The 12,611-nt window shown below is 37.7% G+C and overlaps 1 long non-coding RNA gene across 1 annotated transcript; it reads right to left on the minus strand.

Moving 5' to 3' along the window:
- Positions 1-9,790: 9,790 nt before the first annotated feature.
- LOC121923093 lies at positions 9,791-12,211 on the minus strand. Its single transcript, XR_006102307.1, has 3 exons — positions 12,112-12,211; positions 11,421-11,494; positions 9,791-9,908 (listed from the first exon to the last, which is right to left on the minus strand). It is a non-coding gene; the product is annotated as an uncharacterized LOC121923093 (long non-coding RNA).
- Between the last annotated feature and the right edge of the window lie 400 nt (positions 12,212-12,611).

Below are 12,611 nucleotides of genomic sequence, written 5' to 3' on the forward strand. Positions count from 1 at the left end.
TCTGCAAAAGGAAGAAAACTGTGAAAATTAGTTGTCCTCATTTGTGAGGCTGAGATAGTTAACATCCCTAGACACTGGCTGAATACTCAAGGAATTGCTGAGATTGTCCAAGTCTCCATGCAGTGAGACAAATTTCAGGATGAAGGTGACTGGAAGACAAGAAAATGGGAACTAGCTTTAAAGCCTGGCACACATCTCCACCAAAATGTGCTGCCTACCAACTGGAGGAGGAGGAGGAAGAGGAGAAAGTTATTTCTATCCCCTCCCCTTCTGAATTTCCATATTACAGTACTTGGTTAGCCAGATTTTGCCAATGTTGGACTCATTTCCCCAGATTCCATTTGTGTTTTTTTTCCATAATCAGTTGGCCTAGAAGCAGTTCCCACCCCACTCGCAACTATTCCCAGCCATGCCCCTGTGACATTTTCAAGCTCCCCTGCCTGTGATATCATAAAGGCATTCCCAAGAATCTCAAGGAATGCCAAGTGAGTAGAAAATGTTCTGTTGGTATGGCTGCCCTGTTAATACCAGATGGCACAGTCCTGAGGTGGGATGATAGATTGTATCACTTCAGATGACATGTGGGAGATCCATATTTTTCAATGTTCCCTTTACTAAACACAAAAAGTAATGTGTGAAAGTGAGAGAATGAGAGCACAACTGCAAGTTACATAGTTCAATGGCAAGATATGGGCTCTCCACTCTTGGAGGACAAGGGAGTGATGAGAGGGAGATGGTTTTGTGCAGTAGATATAGCCAAATGCACTATTGTCAAACTTTTATAGTGGGTTAAAAGCCATGTGTGATAAAGTCCTTAGAGTCACTTCCTGTTTTGGAAGAAAAGGACATCTCTTTGGAGCTCCATATTTTTATTTTTAAGAAAAAGAGTGAGAGAGATTTACAGTGGACCCTTGTTATATGCTGGGGTTTGGTTCCAAGATCCCCCATGTATAACAAAATCCGTGTATACTCAAGTCCCATTAAATATAATGACATAGCAAAATGGTGTCCCTTATAAAAAAAATGGAAAATTAAGGTTTGATATTTGAAATTTATACTTTCTTTGAACATTTTCAAACTGTGGATGCTTGAATCCGTGCATAAAAAATCCATGTATAAGAAGGGCCGACTGTACTTCAAAAGCTCAGTGATGCACAATTTTCCTCTAAAACAAGAAGTAAGGTTTGGTCCATTTGGGAGCAATGCCATGGGGGCAGAGACTTGACCCCTGGAAAGTCCATGGGATTGAAACTTGTACTTGGAGTCTCCACAGTCTCAGCTCTTTTGTCTGTTTCCACCTGCCTTCTGAGACTTATTTTTTCAAGACAGGTTGCTATTATCTCATTGTACCCTAAACTCCACTGTCCTATTTTACTTTTCTGTTTCAGTTAGCTCTGTATGCTAGTTGTTTGAATGGGTTATCTTCATCTGAGTATTCTTTTATATTTCTTCTAATAAAAGTTCATGTAGTTCCCCATGCCCAGTGTCTCTATCAGTTATTATCAGAATGGCTGGTGCTTAGTTCCTGCATATTTTACCCCCTCTTGCAAGATCAAGCTGGATATTTCCCAAATTAATCAAAGACATAGTTTTTTGTGGGTCTTTCGGGCTATGTGGCCATGTTCTAGAAGAGTTTGTTCCTGATGTTTCACCAGCATCTGTGGCTGGCATCTTTTTCTGAATTATAACTTATCCTGGAAAGAATCCTTTCTCTGTCTCTCACCTTTGGTTAAGTACATTGCACTGAGATATTTTCAACATTTTATTGATATATTCAGTGTCCTTTTATCTCGTTGAAATGTATCTACTCCAGAAGCAGTAATGAAATGTGCTTGTGGATTTAGATTAATTGTCTTGTTAATTTCCCAGTCAGTAGAAATAAAAGGCAGGAGAGAAATATTACCTCATTAGTTCAAACAAATGGTCATTCTTGCTAACTTCACGTAAAATGCCATACTTAAAATGTCAGACAAGTGCAACATCAGCATCGCTCAGCCACAGGACCCCAAGATAAACCGTGTGGAACCTCACTGAGTAATGAGTTTCCAAATCACCCTTGACAGCAAGGTCCACAACTGTGTTGATCCCTCTAAAAGTAAATTAGAAGGTAATGCCTTTCCTTCATGGTGAATTCGGCACTGCAAATGGATATTGTCCTCCAGGAACCTCATTCCAATTGTGTCTCACAGAGATTTCAGTAGTGCTGTCATGCTATAAAATCCACTTGGCAATGTCAAACAGGAGCCACTGTCATCTGGGATTTTCCTTTTTTTAAAAAAAAAACTTTCTTAAAATGTATATATATATATATATATATATATATATATATATATCTTTCTCCTCTATAATTTTATATTCTCATTTTAGCCTTCATCAACACTATTATCCTATAATTCTTTTTATGGGGGGATGGACTTAGAAAGAGAAAAGGAACTGTATGACAATATTTATAATTGTAACAATATTAAACTCCTCAATTCCTCCCACAAAAGGATTATTAGACTCAGATAATATGATACAGGACCCTGTGCCTTGTGCCGTCATCTTCACTTCTAATATATTTTCTTTTAAAAAAAATATTTTTATTGGTACCATAAAATTACAATTAATACCAGACATACTAACAAACACTACACAAACAAATATATAAAACCAACAAATAATCATTCATCGACATCTGTTACTTCCTTTCCTGGTTTCTGTCATCTTTAATAAACATTAAATACCTCTTAATTTTCCTTCTTTCTATTTATTATTAAGACTTTCTTTCTTACTTTCTTGAATCTGAATTGACTGTTCATATCAAAATTTGCTTCCCATTCTAAGTTGAGATAAGTGAAAAACACCTAATATAAATGTCATATCTCTTTATAACATTAAGCAAGTATTTTCTACATCCTAAATTTCAGTGGATTTTGAGGGGGGAAAACCTATCAAATTATTCTGAATTCAAATATTTATACATCCTATCCCAGTCCTTATCAATTTTTTCTCATGAGTTACCCCTAAGTAATGATGTTAATTTGTCATTTTCCATGCAGTCATACATCTTCATCTTCCACTCTGATTTACCGTATCTGGAATCTGTCTCTTTCCATCTTTTTGCATATAATATCCTGGCAGCTGTAATCATTATTTTTTTTTTAATCTGTTGGATCTCCGTTAGATTGTAAATAATTGTCCAATATTTTCTTGCTTTTTCACAAGTCCACCACGTGGTTCCTTTTTATTTCTTACACTTCTAACATCTATCATCCGAATTCTTAGAAATTTTACTCAATTTCTCAGGGGTCATATACTATCAAAATTGAATCTTATAACAATCTATTTTAAATCTGTTGATAAAGTATATTTTATTCTTCTTTGCCAGTTCTTCTCCCAGTCCCTTAGCTGTATATTTTCCCCAATTTCTTGAGCCCATTTTATCATGCAGTTCTTTACTAATTCACTTTCCATTTCTATTTTAAGTAGTTTTTTAATATAATTTAGAGATTATCTTATCATTTTCTTTGAGCAATATCTTCTCCAATTCGGTTAGGTTTGCTGAAAATCCTACTGTGTTACTATCCATTTTATATCTTTCCACGATTTTATCTATTTCTTCTCTTGCCTTTATATTAAATCTCTCTTGTCCATTTTAATATATCCACATATTTTAGCCACTTTTCCTCTGAGATTTTTTTCATTCGATGGAAAGTTTCTCCTGGAGAGATCCATAGGGGTATTTTTTATATTCTATTTTGTTTATGTTTGCTCCACATAGTGCTTTCCTTAAGATGTGGTTCTCAAATTCTCGGTTTGCTTTAATTTTATCGTAAATTAGATAAGTGTGCCAACCAAAGCAGTTGTCTGTCTTTTATTTGTCAATAGAAGCCATTCTCTCAGCCAGTCCAGGCAATATGCCTCATAATAAATCTTCAGGTGTGCGACACCAAGACCACCTCTGGTAATCTCATCCTGAAGTAGTTTTAATATTATTATTGGGTTACGACCAGCCCAAATGAAATCAACAGTATCTTTTTGCCACAGACCGAATGGTTTTTCATTTGCTAAAATTGGGATGCTTTGGAAGAGAAAGAGCATTTTCGGTAAGACTAGCATTTTAATTGCTCCAGTTCTTCCCATTAAGGATAGTTTCAAGGTTTTCCATTTAATCGGACCAAGTTTGATTTCTTGCCAAGTTTTTAAGTAATTATTTTTAAAAAGTGCAATATCCTTTATTGTACAGTGGGCCCTCTCATTATGTGGGGATCCGTTCCAGATCCTCCCGCATAAGGGAAAATCTGCCTATGCTCAAGCCCCATAGGAAATAATGGGGCACATGCATGTAGTGGAGCACGTGCATGTTTTCCTTCCCAAGTGGCTTCTGCATAAGCTGGTAGCCATGTAAAATGCATTTGCACATGGTGCGGGCGCACTGTAATTGCAATTTATTGTATTATAATACATAGGTACAGTATTTGACTTTTTTTTCTATCTTGAAATCTGAGATTTTAGTTGGTTCTTCCTGTTCACCTTTTGTAAGATTCACTGTCAATATTTTAGTTTTTTCTTTATTCACTCGAAAACCTGAAACATTTCAAAATCATTCAATTTTTTAAATCAATGTTTGAATATTTTGTGATGGATTTGCCAAATATATCACCATATCTTCTGCATATAATTTTAGTTTATATTCTTGATCTTTAATTTTATCTCCCACAATATCTTTCTTCTCTCTGAGTTTATCTGCCAGAATTTTTAATGTTAGCATAAAAAGTAAGAGGGACAGAGGGCAACCTTGCCTTGTACCCCTCTGTATCGGAATAGATTTTGTCTTCTGTCCATTTAGAATGATTTGGGTGTCTTGTTCTGTATATAAACCTTCGATCACTTTTAAAAATTGTTCCCCAAGCTGCATCCTCCTTTAAAAGACCAACATAAAATTCCACTTCAGATTATCAACCACCTTTTTGATATCAAGAAATATTATAGGTATTTTCTTGTCTATTTTTTTTCTCATGATATTCAATGATATCAACTAGATTTCTAATATTGTTTTTCATGTATCTTTTTGGCAAAAAAAAAACCCTGCTTGACCTTTATGGATGTACAAAATCTGTATTTTCTTTAGCCTCTCTGCCAGGATCTTTGTGAAAATTTTATAATCTACGTTTTGTAGGGAAATTGGCCTAATTTTCTTATATTAATAATACCATCTTGTTTTTGTTTTGTTTTTAAAAAATTACTGTTATATGTGCTGATTTCCAGGATGTCAGAATCTTACCTTTCATTGCTTTGTTCAATACAATTTGTGGCAAAAGTTGATCTTTAAATTCTTTATAATATCCTGCTAGAAGCCATCTGGGCCAGGTATTTTCGCAGACTGGAATGTAGTGAGAGCATTTAATATTTCTTTAACTGATATTTCCTTATTCAGATCCTCTTTTTTTATTCTGAAACCTTTCGTATAATCCTTTGATTGAGGTAATTCTGGATTAAATCTGGGTAGACATTGCTGTACTGAAATAGTTTCTTAAAATATTTATAAAATCCATCCTTAATTTGCTTGGAATTACTGATATTTTTATGCCTTTCTTAATATTTTATATCCATCTATTTTGTTTTTCTTTCCTAAATTTCCAAGACAATCATTTGCCCAGTTTGTTTACAAATTCAAAATGGTGTTGTTTTGTATATCTCAATTTTTTTCTCCATCTCCTCTACTAACCTGAAGATTTCTTTTCATAGCCTTTGAATTTCTTGTGTTACTGTTCTTTCTGTTGGAAATTCCTCTAACTGCCTTTCCTCCTTTTTAAAATATTCCTAGAGGTCTTTTGTTTTCCTTCCTCTCTTTTTCTTCTTTTCACTTGCCAATTGTAAGCAATCCATGAATCACTGCTTTGGAAGCATTGCACACCACCTCTTCTTTCACTTCTCCTTTCATGTTCTGTTTGGAGAAATTCTTAATTGTACCACAGATTTTTACTGTTATTTTCTTTTTCTCTTAAAATTGAATCATCCCATCTCCAATTAAATTCCTTCCTCTTTCCTCTCAGGGACATTTGCAGTGGATTGTAAGATGTTACCATCGGTAGCACATCAATTTTGGTGATTCTTGAGTTTAGTGACACTGAATTGACAAACATATCAAGTCTCGACCAAGCTTTGTGACTGCTCGGAAAAAAATGCAAATTCTCTTGCTGAACAGTATTTCAAGCTCCATCCATCTTCTATAGACATTGATTCCATCAAATCAAAAATGGATTTGGGCCTTTTCCCTTGTTTCAAATAGGTCTTTTTGTCCACTTTCCTATTAACAGTGGGATTAATTACCTCATTGAAATCACCCGTCATAATCGTGTTTTCATATGTGTATTCTAAGATCTTTTCCATCAGTTGCTTGTAAAACTGGTTTTTATTTTCTAATGGGGTATAGATTCTGATGATCATAATTTTTGAGACACAACATGTTGCCTCTATTCCTATATAATGTCCTTTAGGGTCCACAAATAGTTCTTTTACTTCTATTTCCTTTTTTTACAAAAATTACAACCCCTTTCTTCCTTTTATCTGCTGATGCTATGAATTCAATTCCTAGGCTTGCATATTTCAACAGTCTCACATTCTTCTTCTTAATATGCATTTCTTGGAGACAAATTATATCACATTTCTGTTTTTTTACCCATTGAAATATATTTTTATGTTTTCAGACAAAACAGTTCATCAGATGAGCAAAAAAATTAATTAATTAAAATCTATAATCCTTTAAAAAAACAGTTAATCACTTATAAAATTAATTTTCAAGATTATAATCAAATATGAATGGTATTAGCACATTATGAATTGATAGGTTCACATACAGTGAGCCTGCGCAATACCCAGCCTCCTTATAGGTGTCTTTCAGCATACGCTGAAGCTGCCTGGGAAACGGGTGAGTGACCCGCGTGCATGAATTGCCGCGTGGTGAGTACAAGCACCATTATATCCATTGGGGCTCACGAATGGCGTGCGTGGACATGGGGTGCGTGGACGGCTGCGGGACGAGCATGAGCCCAATGGGGCTCAAGCTTATGCATTTTTTGCTTTACTGGGGGGGGGGTCCGGAACGGATCCCCCGCGTAAAGCAAGGGCCCACTGTATATCAAATCCCCCCTTATGTACTCAGGCCAATTGTTATATTTCAAAGTCTGATAACAGCTCTTACACAATTAATATATTTGTTTCCCAGAGACCCCTGTGTTTTGTATCTTTAATATTAACTCTCTGTTTTACTTCTCTTGTTGTCTTTTTTCTTCTTCAGTCTTTTTCCCTTTTTTAATTCACAGCCTGTCCCACAGTATTCAATTCCTTATTTTTTTTTGCCACTTTATCCTTTGGACTACAGTTCTCTATCCTCAGATGTATTTCCTCTTCCTCCTGCGCTTGTTTCTGGTCTCTCTATCTTTCCTCTCAATGATACTGACGAGGCCGACCTCAATATCTGGAAGTGATACTCTAGGCGTTCCCCATGGTTCTCTGATATTCCTTATTTCTGCCCCTTTCTCCTGTGGCCTTGAAAATGCGGACTTTGAAGACTTTGAAAACTCCCCCAAAAACATTTTGTATATTTTTAGTTGTTAACTATTTCATTGCAATTCTAATTCCACCGTGTTCAGGACATCCAAAATACCCCAAAGAGCAACCAATCCTCAAAAGCAGGGCAAACATAAAACAAAGTGAAAATCCAAAGGGAAAATTAAAAAAGACATGGAATTTGGAGCACACACTCCTTGAGAAAATCAATTGTAACAAAGACCTGGAAGATTTTAGTTCATTTTCTGAGTCGTTGTTATAATTTATTACTTCAATTCTGTATTGTGGGACAAAGGGCCGGCTCTAGGTATTTGGCCACCCTAGGCGAGAAATATTTTGGCACCCTCTGTTGCCCCTCATAATTATTTTCATCCCTTGATTTTCACTGTTTCATTTGTTAAAGCTAAGCATGCTAAGCATGGCCACTGTACAAAGAAACCATCATATGGTAGCTTGCTTTTACATCGCTTGCTGTAATGAGTTTTCAGTTTAATATTGTTTAATTACGCAAAAAAATGTACAAAAAAGCCGCCAAGCCACCCCTGAATTTTGCCACCCTAGGCGGCTGTCTATTTCACCTATATGGATGAGCCAGCCCTGGTAGGACACGCCTTTTTTCAATAGCCATTAAATCCTGATCTTTAAGAGTTTACAATGATTCTATAAACTAGTAATCCAATAATTCAATAATCTGATGTGTATTTATAATGCTTTTTGAAGCTTTACAAATTCTAAAGTTAATAGAAGTGTTGGTTTTTAAGATAGAATCAAAATTAATCCATAGGAATCCATTTCCATAGGAAAAAAGAAAAACAATTGTGACACCAGAGTGCTCTCTGACAGAGAAGGCTAAAGGTCTTACAAAGCTACAGTTCCCAGAATTCCCCAGCATTGAGTTAGGGCAGTTAAAGTGGTCTCAAACTGGATTATTTCTCCAGTGTGTTTTGGACCTCAGTTTGCAAAGTTCTCAAGCCATGTCTCCAGAAGCAGTCAAGAAGACCTGCAACAGTCAAGAAGAACTGAAGAGAAGCAAGATGAGCCACTCTTTCATACACTGAAAACAGAGTGGACCGGCTCCTGGACAAAGCCACTCAGTTCTCAAATGCTGTGAATCAAGTTTTGTGCAGACTCAAAGCCCATCTGATGGAGCTACAAAGTCCACAAAGAAGGTGGGGCTAAGACTTTAACTGACAGAGCAAACTCATGCAGGTGTGACTAGAAAGAGGGGAGACTGTGATGATGGTACAGAAGGAGCAACCTAACCTTAACAAGCAGGAGAGTATTATTAATCTCTTCTATTTGCCCATCAGGCCTAAATATCCTGAAGGCACTATATCCCATCATAACCTGGAAGCTAAACAGGATTAAGCATTGTGAATACTTGGATTGGAGACTACCAAGGAATGTCAGGTAGTGTAGGCTATATTTTAGAGGAAGGCAATGGGAAAACATCTGTGAATATTTCTTGCCTATGAAAACCCTATGACATTCATGGGGTTACCATAAGTCAAAAGGCTGCTTGAAGGCTCCTATGCATACATTTAACCATCATTTTCTGTTTTTTAGAATTTCCCCTTCCATTTCTTCCAGTAGGAAAGGAAATAAGTGTGCTGCTTCAAAATGCTGGCATAATTATTCCCATCCTCCAAATTCTTGGGATGTGCCTCAGGAACAAGGGAGCCAATGAATCAAAAGATCTGCCCTCAGGATGCCCCATCTATGCATTTACTGTTTGTAGAGCATTACCAGGTAGGTTGAAGGTTTTGCTTTTAGTCAACCATCTCACCTTACAGCAGACAGATGTCCTTCTGCCCTTGTGGAAGTGGATGTTTCCAACCCTCTCTTGCCAGTGATCTGCAATGTAATGATGAATTGTGATGGAGTCTTAGTTCTGATTGTCACAGCCTTACTTCCTGGCAGGAAGGGTCTGGAAACATCCTCCTCCTGTGCTCCAGACACCACCAGAATAGATCTCCTATTGCTTGACGTGGATCCCTGGCATATACAATCGTGCCAAGAGTGACAAGATTGTGAATATATAATATAACTGAATGTGGAGCAGTTACAGATTTCTAACTCTAGATTGCAAATCACTAAATGGAATACAAGATGCCAACTGCTAATTTTGGTGGCCTTGCATATTTGTCTTGTAAGACTAGAAGATTCACATTTCCTCAAGAACTCTTGAATGTATGATGTCCATGCTTAGTGTCTTTTAAACTTTTTTTATATGCCAATTAGTTTTAGAGCTTTATTTCCCTTCTGTATGATTCAGTTCTCAATATGCCATCCTGCCAGGAGAGGGGCATCTGTCTTGCATCTTTGACAAAAAGTTGGCCATCTGTCTTGCATCTCTACAAAGAAAACAGAAACAAAGAGTTCATCCAGTTTATCTACAACATCCTTATCCTCCTTAAGCAGCCCTATCCCCTTTAACATCTAATATTCCAACTGCCTCCCATTTCCTGTGTATTCCTGCTTGGCAGGGCATTGGACGTGATGGCCCTTGGGGGTCTCTTCCGACTCTGTGATTCTATGATATAGTTAAATAATTTTCTTTATATAAAGGTATTTTAAAATTCATGTACCTGAAAGAATGTTGTCATCATCATTGTCCTCCCCCTTTCTGAACTTATCTTTGTTCAGTTTGTGCTGTTTTGGTTCATGTTCTCATCTGACCAAAACATCAGCTTTTGAAAGAAAGCTTCTTCCCTTCTATAGTTTATACAAGGAGAAATGTCCTGCAAGTTTATTGCTGACTGACAGTAAAGCCCTGTCATCATTTGTGCAGTGAAGTGTGTTGCTAAGTGTGCCTGAGGGAGAAGGTCCATAAACACAGTGACTTAAGAAGAGAAGCAGAACATAAAGAAGTGAGAGTCTGAGGAACAGTCCAGGAGCAGAGCTGTTTTATGTGGAATTAAGGTTGCCATATTCCAGTCCCTCATATCTGTACATTTAATTTAAATATTATGCAAAATATTATAATTATGCATATTATTAATTTGCATTCTGATTATGCAGATGCAACACATCAATCATTGCACTTTTTCTACTATTATGTTTCAACCTCGGTACCAGTACCCAGCTAAGAGCTCCCCCCCCTTTTTTTTTCCCTCCTATCTGGTGTGAAGAGAGGGAGGCTTCCAAGCAGCCCCAGAGAGTAAAGGGACTCCCTACTGTGCTGCCTAGCCCTAGGCTCAAGCCGCTGGCACAGTCACCACACAACACAAGGCCACCTCTTCTTGCTTCCTTTCTTTTCTCACCTGCTGGGCCTGTCAGGGGAAGAGGGAAGGGAATGAAGGAAAGAATAAAGTAGCAATGCTATGTCTGTGTAGTGGCTACTGGAACCTGGAGGGTGTGAATGAAGCTCCCACCAGTACCATGGTTTCCTGTTTCATTGCCACTGCTGCATTTCAACCTACCCGTTGGCCTGTGATGAAGGAGAGATCTGTGATTTACAGCTTTAACTGGCCAGCCAGCCAAGATAGTCCCTTAGGTCTGGGATTTTCCAGGTTTTCTGAGACAAATGGCAAGGCTATGTGGAATATATGTGTCAGGAAGGATTCTAGGCTAGGGAGATGCACATCCATCATATGCAGAAGGTCCCAGGTTCACTCTCAGACATCTCCAGCCCAAGTAGGACTGGGAAAGGCTCTTGAACATTCTCCTCTTCATTCCAAATCTTGGTATAATTACTTTGAAACAACACAGCATCCACATTCACCTTACCATCATTCCTATATTCATGTTTTTCTTAGGCAGATCTTTAATTTTTATTTTTTTCTGTTTTATTAATTATTATTAATTCCTGTTTCTTTATTCCCCAAACCTGGAATGGCCATGTGCTTTTTCTTCTCTTTACTTACATCCAAATCTTCTTTATCATCTGTTGTTTTCCAGCCTGGGTCAGTTCTCTCACCACATCTTTCAGTTTCTTAGCCTGTAACACATTACTTTTCTTTATTATTATGTCAATGGGCTAGTGCTAAATCACTGTAGTAAGCAATGGAACAAATTATTTTTAAATTAAATTACAAATAACTTACCAAAAGGTAAGAGAGTAAAATTATGAGTATAGTGTGCCCATGTCATACACAGGTGCATTATACGCTGCTTTCAGCATATGCTTGGGAAGATATGCTGAAAGCAGTGCTGTAAAAAGCAGTGCTGTGTGCCTGAAGGAACAATGGTGCTTGCGCCTGTGGCACACACGCTGCTGCGCTGCCATGCCGCCGCGAGCCCCATTACTTGTGTGTGTCCAGAATGGATCCCCTGTGTAAAAGAAAGGCGCACTGTAACAGACTCCCTGGCTGAGCTGATGCTCCTGGTCTCGGAGCTGATGTTGGAGTCTCCCAGGCTACTTGTCCTGGGGGACCTCAGCATCTCCTTTGAGGCTGACTCATTAGATCTAACAGGTGCAGCCCGGCAATTCATGGCTTCCATGATTGCCATGGGCCTGTCCCAAATAGTCTTGGGTCCAACACATTGTGTTGGTAGCACACTCAACGTGGTCTTTATTATGGATCAGGAACATCCGTGGGTGGAGGTAATCCAAACCTGCAAACTGAACGCCCCTGGATTACAGTTTTCTCCATCAACTTCTTTTCACTGTCCCTTTGACAAATTATGATGATAGAACCCAAAGGACTGCAGCAACTTCCCAGCCTGTGAACAGAAACACAACTGTTGAGAACCTGATTAATGTGCTTGACAGTTAATCAAATGCTTGAACAACATTTTTCTAAGCTTGGGAGGGACTGTGTAATTTCAACAGCTGAGATTTCATAGCTTTCCCACTTGCCTCAGGCAATGCGTAGGCAGCACAGTGATTGCCTTTTCAAATGAAGTGCTGCTTTCACCTTTTGTTTTGGTAGCACAACAGCCCCTTATGTCATTCATTCTCCATGTTAACAAACAAATCCAACAATAAATATAGCCCACACTGAATCTCGCAAAGACAACCTTATTGTGTAGTTTTGTATTCATGCAGGTTCTGTATTTAGCTCTAGAGCAGAAATGTTTCATTCTAATTCTTTTGCTATTGCTTTGGAGGGATT

Source organism: Sceloporus undulatus, chromosome 2 (assembly GCF_019175285.1).
Source record: "Sceloporus undulatus isolate JIND9_A2432 ecotype Alabama chromosome 2, SceUnd_v1.1, whole genome shotgun sequence".
NCBI classification, from domain to species: Eukaryota; Metazoa; Chordata; class Lepidosauria; order Squamata; family Phrynosomatidae; genus Sceloporus; species Sceloporus undulatus.